We start from the raw sequence: 12,539 nt of genomic DNA on the forward strand, positions 1-12,539 counted from the left end.
GCTGTATATATAGTTTTGCATTTGCTTCCCTCCTCCCCTCCCCGCCCCCATTACAGATTTTTCTAATATAGTTGTTGCCCACATGACTTTTAAAATCAGGATGGTGTATTGCCAATGCAACCTCAGAGCACAATTTAAAAATTCTTTATTTTCTCTGTCTTCTCTGCCATTCCTTCATGAACTTAAATTCTATTTTATCCCTGAGCTGCATGGGAGAGATGACAGTTCTAGGAAAAAGACTGAGAAAGAAGGATTTCCTTCTTTTTCTTGTACCAGGAGCTTCTCCCTACAACACCCACCCCCTTCACAGGGCAACACTCATCCTTGGGCTGTCGTGATGTCATGCCTTCCTTGCATCCTTCCAAGATCCGAGAGGGTGTCCCTTGTGCACACTCCTTCAACAAACGGCAGTGCAATTTGCTGCCTGCTTGCTTCTCTTCCCCTCTAGACTGTACACTCCCTAGTAATTAGTTGATCATGTCTTATGCGCCACTGTGTGCTCAACGCTTATCACAGGGCCTGTGCTACGATGCACAAGTGCTTTCTATTGAATAAATGAATGAAAGGCCATGCAAGACCTCATACCTTAGCCTGTCCTTGCTTAAAGTGTTTCCCTCCTCTTCCACACATTAGTCTTGCCCTTTTGATCAGAAGCTCATTGACGAGAAGAGTCTTGTCTCTCTGGTACTGAGGACACTGCCTGACTCAGATGGCGGTGTGGGAGTGTACCCAGAAACCCTAAGGAACACATCCTTCTCCCCCTCCTCATTATCATCATCAACAAATTCTTTATTGCCCTGGACATACGAACAGGGGTAACAGTGTGGCCCTTGCCTGACAGAGATTATGAATTTAGTCTTAGAAAGAAACACATAACAACAATAAAAAAAGATAAATGACAAGCTAAGTGCCAAATTCATGATGCCAACCCCAGGGCCTCTAGGAAGAACAGATTCTGGGTTCGACTAGTTGGAAGCAGCTTCTTGAGACTCGACTGATGTTTAGACCTTAGACAAAGGGAAGGGGGCACGTGGGACCTGGGGAGGTGAGGCCCAGGGTCCAGGGCTGAGCTACATGCTGCTCTCAGGAGCTGGCTTTGTGACCAGCAGGTGCTAAGCGAGCAGCCCAGGCTCAGGTTACACCAGGAGAGGCTTGGGAACCCCACGGGGAATGCTTCGGCTCAGGGTGGAGCAGCTGAAGGAACGGGAGGAGAGGTGGACTGAGGGGACAGGTGAGGCAGGTGGAACAGGAGGCCAGGGCCACTCTGACTGCCCAGCTTCCCTTAACTGGTGGGAGTGCTCTGTCGCTGTGCGAAATCTAAAGGAAGGCTTGCAAGTCTCTCCTGGAGCCCTGGTGGAGGGTTCTGAGCCTCTGAGCCAAGGACCTGTCAGGTGAGACCTGGGCCGTGAACACCATGACGAGGCACCAATTCTTCCCAAGAGGCTTGGGGCATGCGCAGTGAACAGTGTAATTGTGGGAGCAGGGGCTGGTCTTCTCAGCTTTCCATCATCCATTCCACGCCTGCTGTCCTAATGACTCAGGTGTGGTGCATGTGGCCGACAACATCCAGAAGCTCTTGCTATTTAAATGCGCTTTCCAGTTTCAGGTCGCATGCATTTTAAGTCTCAGAGAATCACCGAGTTCTCACTTGACCCTGACATTCTCTTCTCCTGGAGTCTTTCTCCTCTTTTTTTTTTTTTTTTAATTCCACACGTTTGTTCAGTTCACTTTCAGTGAATAAGAAGATTGCAGCATCTAGCCTGGCTCGGTTTAGGAAGGTGATGTTCCTGAAGGCTCCTGGCCCAGGACCCTGGAACAAGCCTGCAATTCTGACATTTCTTCTACTTCCTTTTCCTTTTCCTCGCTCCTGCTCTCTGCTGCATTTGTGGAAACAGGATGGAGAGTGATCAAAGACCCTGACTTGCTTCTTATCAGCAGGGTCGTGTGCTTGTTTATGTGACGCTTTTCTTCTCTCTTTCTTTCTTGGAAGTTCATCATTAAGACCCCTTAGTACTGGCTGGAAGAATTTGGGGTAAAGAAAAATTGTTGGAAGGTTGAGAGCTAGGCTCAGGTCTTGTTTATATGCTGTGAATCAGCTTTTGATGAATCCATCTGTTGACATATGTTTTGTTTTGGGGAGGGGCAAATTATGCTCAGACTGAAATAGTCTTTGCCAATAGTTAATTGAGCACAGGTTCACTGCAGGGATTATAGTAATTTCACAAGTCTAGAGCATATAGGATAACGTCTCAATAAGCCAATAAAGGAATGACATACTCCTAACAAGTGATAAGATTAATTACACTATTGTTCCCAGGTAAAGGGAGGGGACAGAAATAAAGCCTGCATTCATAAGAGGTGTACATTTTTTAATGAGGTTGGTTTTCGGGAGAGTTGGCTTAACCGACCACAAGCTGGTGTCCAGCAGTGGTGAAACTCAAGTGAAAAGTCCCATGTTGTTAGAGCAGTTGCTAGAGAATGAGGGCACATGGGTGTTGGTGGCCAAGGTGAGCTTCTCAGGCTGCTGCATGGCTTTGGCCACTGCCAGTAAAAGGGTCACCTTCACCAAGGCAGGAGCTAAAGCACCAAGGTCTTTGGAGACTAGATCAGCAAAGGGTAGCTCTGCCAAGATGGAAACTCTCATGTAGTCCTCACAAACTCTGGTATTCATAGCCTAAATGTCTCCTCCTCTTAGTTGCTTCATCTGTTTTTATTGATAAGCCTCCAGGGCAGCCCCTTAGCAGCTGAGCCTGAGTGCTTATCAAGAACAGATGAGATGGTGACAACCTGATACAGCTTACTTCACTCTTATAGCAAAACAGCTTTACTCCTAAAATCAACTCCTTTTTTTTTGTCTTTGCCGTAAACAAGGGGATTGAAGCCACTTCACTTAAGTCATAAACAACTGGATTGAAATCGTTATCAAAACAATACACAAGAAAGTTGTTATGGATATTTCACCAGCCCTTGAAATTGCCATTAACTAGCTCTGTGTTTTTGGATGTTACTTAACCTCTCTGTGCCTTAGCTTCCTCATCCTGCCTGGGTTGCAGAGGAACACGTGAAGATTTCCTTTGTCCTGTTAGTTCTCTGAGTTTCTTCAAACTCGATAACTTCTTTTCATCCTCTTATCTTGTCCCTGAGATCTGGCTTATCACTGATTTTCCCTTTTCCCTTCCTCCTTTCCTTCTAATAGATTTTATTGAATTCCAGTCTTCCTCTCATCTTCCCCTTCCCCATCCCTCAATTTATTTCCTCAATGGAGGAAAACTAATTTTAAAGCCAAAACATAAAGAGCTAGTTGGATTTTGCTAACACTCATGTTTCCAGAGTATACTTTGCAGCTACAGAATATATTTCATGTTTTTCCATATCTGTGGGTTTTTTCTTTCTGAGTTCCCTTGTTCTTTTAGCTTTATTTATTCTGATTATTTCAAGTAAGACGCGGTCATAATGATTTCGACTGATCTCTGATGCTTTATACTAGGCTTTCTTACAAATCCTCCCATTAATTTACTAAACTGGTTATCTCTGCTCAATTCCCAGTAGATTGCATACATTTTTATTTGAAAGTGACAACTGCATTTAATGATTCTAATAACTTTCCCCTTTTGCCTTTTGTAAAGAATGGAATGTTGCTGGCCATTCCAGTCCTATAAGGATCAATCCATCAGCCAGTCCTGCAGTCGCTCAGGATAACGCACCCTGAGGGGAATTCAGGGTGGAAAAAAACAGGAAGCATTCTCTTCTTTGGATATACTGGCCTGTGATAGTTAGGACGCATCTGTACGGAAAAATTTCAATGACCCCAAGATTCTTGCATCTTCTCATACATAGAAAAGCACTAATATCATTAACTTGAGATGTCTGTTCTTTGTGATCAGCAGTACTCTTTTGATGCTCAATTACAAGTTTGTTTGGTTTTTTTCCCCAGTGAAAAATTCCTATATATCCCGGCTCCTTCCTTTCCTCTTCGGGGCAGTTCCTCAGGGCTATCTGAGAGGCTGTCTTCCGGGCTATAGTCCTCAGGAAGATCCCCGAATAAAACTCAACTTGCAACTTTTAGGTTGTATGTTTTTCTTTCAGTCAACACTTTTTGTTATCCTTGACTTGCTTTGAAATCTTTGATTTGGTCCCTTATATCCAATAACTCCCACTCATTCAGCCCCTGGTGACTGGCCCAATGAATTTTAGTGGATCGTCTATCAATTCTCTTTCTACCATAAGGAGACTGGAAAGTGGGGGAATGGCCCGGGCCTGGGTTTTGCCTTGCCTTAGCACAAGCTGACATCTGGGTACTTCCCTGCTTTGTTTCCCAATACGTTTTTTCCCCACCGGAGACCCACCATGAGGAGGGCGACCTTGGTGGTCTTATGCCTGCTTCTGCTCCAAGGGAGTCTAGTGCCAACCCCAAGTAACTCAGCTCCTCTGGGCCCTGCAAACTCTGCCTTCTCACTCACTGTTCCCTCTGCTGCTAGTCAGCTTACTACCAACTTTAAACATTTCAGTAACACTTGGTATTTATTTCCAAAGTATGTGAATCGAGTTTACAGGAAATCTCGGGCACAGCCCAGTTTCCTGGTTGCTAGCTTTCTCACTGGCCGTAAGGAAATCTCCACGAATCCCACCTCACCTGGGTCTGGCTCAAATTTTGATTTGTTTCCTACCCCGTTCATTATTTCATTTCTATAAGAAATGTTTTTTGAGCATCTGTAATGTATTAGACACAGACTCATTAAACAAAGCATGCTAGGACCACACTGGGTGAGTTACAAAGAAAAAGTCTTGGAAGAAGAGAGTGGGGTAAAAAACATTACCGTTGAATCTGTCATCAAAGCTGCAGTAGGGGAAGCTGTGAGGATTTTTTTGCCTTCCAAACTAAGGCTGTTTGGAGCCCTGAAAAATAATAATAATGAAAAGTAACATTTGCATCTTTTTTTCTAGAGATCAGCATAACAGTTCTTAAGGGGGACAGTACCATGAGGCTTCTTTTCCTCCGCGGAAATGAGTTTAGGGTCATAGTTAGTAAGTGGTAAAATCAGGGCTGGAGTCCAAGTCCTAAATTCACTCTGGTTGTTGGTGAGTTCCTGACTCTTGCGTGTGAAAGTCTCTGGCTTTTGGCCTTGGAAGGTGAAGGAGAGCTTAGAGCCGGAGCCGGCTGTGATGTAGGTAAAGCTGTTGTGGGAATTTTACTAACGAGCCTCGCCCATCCTTCTTGAGTTTCCTCGGACATCTCACTTGCGTCCCTCCTCTGCCACTTTTTTTTTTTTTTTTTTTTTTTTTTTTTTTTTGTGGTACGCAGGCCTCTCACTGTTGTGGCCTCTCCCATTGCGGAGCACAGGCTCTGGACGCACAGGCTCAGCGGCCATGGCTCACGGGCCCAGCCGCCCTGTGGCATGTGGGATCTTCCCAGACCTGGGCACAAATCTGTGTCCCCTGCATCGGCAGGCGGACTCCCAACCACTGCGCCACCAGGGAAGCCCCTCTGCCACTCTTAATAATTTTTAATGAATGGTAGTTCGTCTAAATGAGATGGCGAGGTGAGAGTACCTGGAAACAGAACAAAGTTAAATGTTCTCTTCCAGTACTAGGCATGAGCACTTCCACAGTGTTCTTTTTAATATCAACAATAATAAGGACAAATTTGGACAATGGCAATCAGGTTGGTCAGTGGATAGAGCAGGACCATAAGAATGGTTTTATGGGAGTGATTCAGAGTGTGTTTGTGCTAGTGAAGTCCAAACCTCTCAGTTATTTCCAATTTTTTTTTTCTGAGGAAATTCCCCTTCCTGACAAGGGAAATTGGACTGGACAAGTAGCAGGGAAAAGGCATCAGTTCCTTAACTGAGAAGAATTAAGTCTCTCTGTCACACAAGCAATGCAGCAAAGGCTGTACTGTCCTGTATGGTAGCTGCGAGCAGTAGATAACTATATAAATTAAAATAATTAAAATAAAATAAAATTAAAAATGCAAGCACTCAATAGCCACCTGTGACTAATGGCTAAGGTACTGGACAGCGCAGAGAGCATTTCCAGATGGTGGAGAGCCACGGACGTGCCCTCTGCCCCTGTCTCAGAGTGAGGGAAGTGGGAGCAAGACTTACCGTAGACTTTGCTGAAACGTTTGGTCTCTTGCTTGTATTTGCTCAACTGCCTTTTATTTAATGTCTTCTGCATGAAACAATGCCCACAGATTGAGACACACCGGTGGAGAATTCAGTGACGTTTGGGAACAGGATTTCAGTTAGGAATTCATTGAAGAGTCATTTGAACCATTTAGCGAAGAATCCAGGAAAGAACCCACTGAGAAATCCAAAGAGAAACAGTCAGAACAGCCTCAAGTTAACTCCAGTGAGGAATACAGTTGGAAAGGCAATCCTGATAAGAGTATAAGTGGGAGTACAACCAACAGCCTGCTTAGGAATCCAATGGATAAGGAGGTGGAAAAAATAACAATAAAAAAACTTACAAGTAAATTCGTCTTTTGAATACTGTTTTAGGAGTCTAGGGCTCTTCCTCTACTTCCAGTAAGATTTTAAGATGTCCTTTATGGGCTTTAGTGGGATTACAGCAGCAGCATTGTGCCCTTGGGGCTCTGGCCTTGTGATACTCTGCTCTTTAGGAGAGTATCAGAGGACAGGTGGAAATTTGACCTTTATCCTGCTACCTCTTGTAGTCCCAGGATGCGGGGAAGGGCTCCTCTGCCAGCACTATGGAAACCAAGGCCCTGTGCTTCATGGGGCAGGTGGGGGTGACTGGGATCTGTTAAAGCGAAGATGTGATCCGCACGCTCCAGAATCTGATTTCACTCTCTTGGACCATCTAGTCATAGGGGACCCCAGTGTCACAGTGGACAAATGGGGTCTTATGATCACACCAACATTAATCTCATGAATATTCTGTCCCAGAGAGTTTCTCCCTGTTCTTTCTCAAGCTTTGAAAACCTACTCTGTTCCAGGCCTATGGCTAGGCTCTGGGGAACAGAAAGAGGATTTAGACAGACCTTCTTCTCTAGGTTCTTATAGTCTAACATTCTGTGACTCTATTCCACCTGCGTCTGTAGCAGAGTTATTTCTGGAGTGCCGTGACTGGTTTCCCCTCTGATGAGCTCTCTCTAGTAATGGGTCTAACTGCTCTGGCTCCCTTGAAGTGAAACAACTGTATCTTGCTACATGTGTTATTCCAGGCACATTTGACCTTGGGATGGAATCAGCCCGTTCTGTACTTCGACAAGTAAGTTTGCTTATTTATTTAAATAGACTTTATTTTAAAATTTTTTAAAAAAATTTCTATTGAATGAAACATTCTTTAAATGCTAGAGTGCTTTACAATTTTCAAAAGTTTCACACACATGATTTCATATAAGGCCATAATAACGCTTTTTTCCCCCTTACTCCTGTGTTGCCTCTCCCCACTGGTAACCACTAGTTTGTCCTCTACATCTGCGAGTCTGCACCTTTTTTGTTATATGCACTAGTTTGTTGTTTTTTTAGATTCCCCGTATGAGTGATATCATACAGTATCTGTCTTTCTCTGTAAATAGACTTTATTGTTTAAAGCAGTTTTAGGTTCATAGCAATATTGAGCAAAAGGTACAGAATTTCCCATAACCCCCTACTCCTGCATATGCATAGCCTGCCCTGTGATCAACACCTCCTACCAGAGAAGTACCTTTGTTATAATTGATGAACCTACATTGACACACCATCATCCAATGTCCACAGTTCAAGTTCACTCTTGGTGTTGTACATTCTGTGGATTTGGACAAATTTATAATGACACATGTCTACCATTACAGTGTAATAGAGAGTGATTTCCTTGCCTTAAAACCCCTCTGGGCTCTGCCTGTACCTCTCTCCCTTCCCTCTAACCCACGGGTAAGTTTATTTATTTATTTTTTTGGTCTGTGATAACTCTTGAATATCAGACTTTCTAATTTTTTTTTTTTTGTGTGGTACGCAGGCCTCTCACTGTTGTGGCCTCTCCCATTGCGGAGCACAGGCTCCAGACGCGCAGGCTCAGCGGCCATGGCTCACGGGCCCAGCTGCTCTGCGGTATGTGGGATCTTCCCAGACCGGTGCACGAACCCGTGTCCCCTGCATCGGCAGGCGGACTCTCAACCACTGCACCACCAGGGAAGCCCAGACTTTCTAATTTCTAAAAAATACTCCCTCCCACTTCCTCTTCACATAAAGGACAATGGGAAATCAGCCACTAGAAATGAGGGAGAATTATATACTCTTTGACCCTATTACTGAAGTTACCGTGTTTTATTTTTCTGTAGCTTGTCTGTCTGAAACTCTCCATCCAAATACAGATTCCAGATAACTAGTTGTGCCTTTCTTCGAGGTGATGGTGGATATCTATCTAATACCAAATTTCTTAGATGCCCATTGCCTCTGAATCCATTTTCTCTGAATCCAGTTTCTACTATGCATTTAGATGTGGAAAACAAGAATTTACTTTTAATGCCTTTGGCACCTCAAAGGGGGCAGAAGAGCTCTCCCCACAGAACTAGATAATGTCCTGTGGTAGAAAGAACACTGGATTTAGAGTCAGATTTTAGTCCCAACTTTTCTATGTGCGCTTGGTAGATGATGTGACTGTAGTACTGGCTACAGTATTTTTTTAGTACTTACTAGGTATAGGCACTATCCTAATTCCCACACAACCCCAGGAGATAGGTGTTGTTATTCCCATATTACATATGGGAAAACTGAGGTATAGATAGGTTAAGGAATTTGCCAAGAGGCGGTGTTGCAACTGGAAGCCAGACAATCTTATCTAATCTTTCTGAACCTCCACTTCCTCCTCAGTAAAATGAAGGTATTGGGCCATAAATCGCTGAGTTTATTTCTGTTCTAAAACCTTCCGGGTCGGTGAAGTTTCACAGATGGGCAGCCCACTACAACTGCAGGATGGTTTGGTTTCATGTAGTAATTATAAAAATTAAGGTTGGATGGCCTGGATAGTTGCCTTTATCAGGACTGCAAGAACTTTCCTTTTCAATCCCTGTTATTTACGTTTTGGTTGCTGTTTTTTAGGGCATGAAGTTGGCATCAATTGAGACAAAGGAGCCAAGATCTCTTCCTTAAAAGGAAGCATGGATCGACCCTTTTTTCTTGCCTCTGAAGAACCAGTGTCAAGTCCTGAAGATATTCAATAAAACTGGAATAACACCCAGCACAAGGCTGTTGTGATACTCAAGTAAGATAATGTGTGGGAACTGTTCTGTAACTTGTCAAATTCTGTATAAACGCAGGAGCTATTGGTATTGCCATATAATACTGATTCACAGATCAGAAACTGGGTAGTTTTCCCATCTGATTTCTATGCATGGTGCATTTAGGAAGCTTGAACACACATCCTGCCTGCTCAGATTAGTATCCGTGCTGATTAAAGGGTAAGATACTCCAGCCTTATTTTTGCTTTTCTAGGGTTAAGACAAAACAACCTCTGTAAACAGACCCCCAGGATGTTTAGTCACTAGCCAGAGTCCCAGGGGCACAATGCTGCTCCATTTTCCAGTAAATTTCCCTCACTAGTTACAAACAGCAAGCACAGGCAGGGCAAAATTCCTGCAGATTTCATCTAAAATGCAGCCTGAGTCGAGAGGTCAGAATTCTGCTTGATCCCAGGCTCCTCATCCCTATCCAGATCACCCGCCTGTACTTCCTTGCGTGGAAAAGCAGGATACAGTTCCGAATTTCCTGGACTCTTTTTTTTTTTTTCTGGCTTCCTGGATCTTTGGGCTTGTGTTACACACACTTTTCTTATTTTGGGCACCCACTGACGGATCACACAGAATGGCTGTCATAGGATGGCCCACTGAATTGAGAACAGAGAATATAAAAAAAGTTGGCTTGCAAAGGTCAGTTTCTTCATTTATTCGCTTATTCATTCAATGAGTATTTATTTTATTGATCTCCCACCATATGAAGAACACGGTTGAGGATATAAAAAAAAAAAAAGGAATTGACTTCTCTGGGCATAGTGGGGCTCTTTGCTGGCCAGGGTGGTTGGAGGAAACACAGCAAGTTTTCCTTATCATTGATATTGAGTAATGCCCACACGGGGCCATCCGGATGAGGCACCTTAATCATAAGTCACAGGGGCCTGGAAGGCAAAATACCTGTCTGGCTCTCCTTCCAGAATTTTCCCCATGATTAAGATTCCATGGATTCTTGCTGTAGTTCTCAGAAGATATTTTTATTGGTTGAACCGTCAAATATGTTTTGGTGCTTCAAGCAAGAGAACACGCAGGCTTACATGCTCTTGGTAGTGCTTCCAGCTACGGACAGAGAATGAAGATGAACAAGGTGTTTGCTCTGATGGGAAGGGCTGCTTTTCATGGAAGCAAAGACTGGAATAAGTTGAGAAAGTACTGATCTTAGTTACTTGGAAATGAGTTAGAATTTTCCTTGTCTTTCACTATTTCCCACCTTAGGTATAAAATAAATTAGGAAAATGTGCTTGTATTTATTTCCCCGTAACTGATGGTGAAATAAATGCCAATCATGAGACATTTTGGGTTTCAAACAGAAAGAGTGAGGAATTGGATACTTCCTGGTGTTTCAAGAGAAACCTTATTCTGGACAAGATGGCTTACGTTCTTCAGAGGCTACTGTCCACTAAGTCTGTTATGATTAGATGAATTCTAGATGTCTTGGTTCTACCTCTTGGCATTGCACTAAAGAGCTGTGACCTTGAACAAGTCACTTACCATCTTGGATTGCTATCTCCTTGGTTAGCACTCAATATTTAACTATTTATGGAGGCGACAATACGCTGGGTGTTCACTTGTAGAAAGATATTAATATGCATTCTGCCAATCTCTCAGAATTGGTATCAGAGTAAATTTGGATTTGAAAGCCCTTTGAAACATTTATAAACCTCACGCATCTCAGAACAAAAGGCTATACATCAAAGAAGGAAATCCTTGCCTCATTTAAGACTACACTTACAATAAGAAAGCCTTTCACTAAATTAATAGCAAAGTGAAGCAAGATGAAATTGGAGATTTTTGTTGTAGCCTGATTTGGTACAAAGAAATGGAAACACAAGGAACCAAACCTGTGTGTTCATGACTCACTTAAAGCAAAATTTCTTTCACTTCCTAGAGTCCCGCCAACATCTAAAATGTCTCCTTAGACATCTTTCCCCTCCTTCCCTTGCATCTCTATGAAGCAGCTAATAGGAGCTATGCAATGTGCTGGGACGCAGATGAGTTTGGGATACTTGGGGTACTCTGACAGGATATCCCACCTCCCACTACACTATCAAGGCTTTAAACAGGACAGAGGTTTATTTCTCTGACCTGGTAAGATGGCTGTGTTCTGCAACTTTGAGAAGAATGCAGGATCCTTCCTTTATATCTTCTCTGCCATCCCTACGATGTTGCCCTCATCCAGATGGTTCAAGATGAACCATCACTACATCCACATCCCATACAGCAGAAAGGAGAAAAGTAGAAGTGAAGGATATGCCTTTCCCTTTAAGAACAAAACCTAGAGGTTTCAAATACTACTTCTGCTTACATTCTCCAGGAAGTGCAATCTTCATGTTGGGCTGTCATATGCCCGGTTTAGCATCAGGGATTTTATTACTCTGCGAGAGAAGGGAAGAATGCCTATCCGGGGTAAGAAGCAATCTCTGTCTGGGGTGCAAACATGAACAGTTCTTGGTCCTTTCCTAAAAGCTGCTTACTTTAATGGGAGAAAACCAAAGTAAAAATAGGTAATTACACGTATTTTTTGCAACTCCGTGCCATCATTTACCCCAACACTTTTACAGTCTAACACTTTCATTCTCTTAACTTTCTTTTATCTCCTTTCCCTCCGCCTATGCTCTTGTAAACTGTTAAAAAACAAAATTCAACCGAGTGAATTTCAAAGATCTTATTGGCTTTATTCAACGATTCATGAATCAGGCAGCATCCAATCTAGCAGATAGAAAAGAGCTCTGAGAACCTGTACAAAATGAAAGGCTTTTTATAGGCAGAAGGAAGCAGGAACAAAAGAGTTATACTGGGCAAAAAAGCAGGTTGGTCATGGCAAGGTTGCTTTCCTTCAGGAGACGGCAAGGGACTTAAAGGCGCATTTCGTAACTAGTGCTGGTCAGGAGAATCCTGACTGACTGGATTAAGATTCCATTTCTAGGAAAGCTGAAGCTAATTCTCAGTCTGGTGACGTGGGGATTAGCATAAATGACTTCTTTTGGGGCTTGTTGGTTTGTTTTTTAACACTTTACCTAAACCCCCAAATAACTGCTCCCCCCCAAAAAAAGCCCCACCTCATTTTCTCTTGATCTTTTTGCTCCTCTGCTTACTTCCTTAATTTTTATTCTTTTTTTTTAAATTGTAAGGCAATTTTATTTATAATAACTTTTTTTTTAACACCTTTATTCTTGACCTGCCTTGGCTGTATCTGATGCTGTTTACTATCTCCTTGAAATACTCTCCTTCCTTGTCTTCTGTGTCCGTGTAACACTCTGGTTTTCTGCCTCTTTGTCTCCTTTGCTGGCTTTTCCTCCATTGTCCT

The 12,539-nt window shown here is 43.1% G+C and overlaps 1 long non-coding RNA gene across 1 annotated transcript in view; it reads right to left on the bottom strand.

Moving 5' to 3' along the window:
- Window positions 1-12,539, bottom strand: part of LOC116761261 — a 110,036-nt gene that overhangs the window by 67,831 nt on the left and 29,666 nt on the right. Inside the window, exons 3-4 of the long non-coding RNA XR_004351929.1 lie at window positions 6,105-6,303; window positions 4,818-4,896 (exon numbers count right to left, since the gene is read on the bottom strand). This is a non-coding gene — a long non-coding RNA (uncharacterized LOC116761261). The remainder of the gene's footprint in view (window positions 1-4,817; window positions 4,897-6,104; window positions 6,304-12,539) is intronic.

This window comes from Phocoena sinus, chromosome 10, assembly GCF_008692025.1.
Source record: "Phocoena sinus isolate mPhoSin1 chromosome 10, mPhoSin1.pri, whole genome shotgun sequence".
Lineage (NCBI taxonomy): Eukaryota > Metazoa > Chordata > Mammalia > Artiodactyla > Phocoenidae > Phocoena > Phocoena sinus.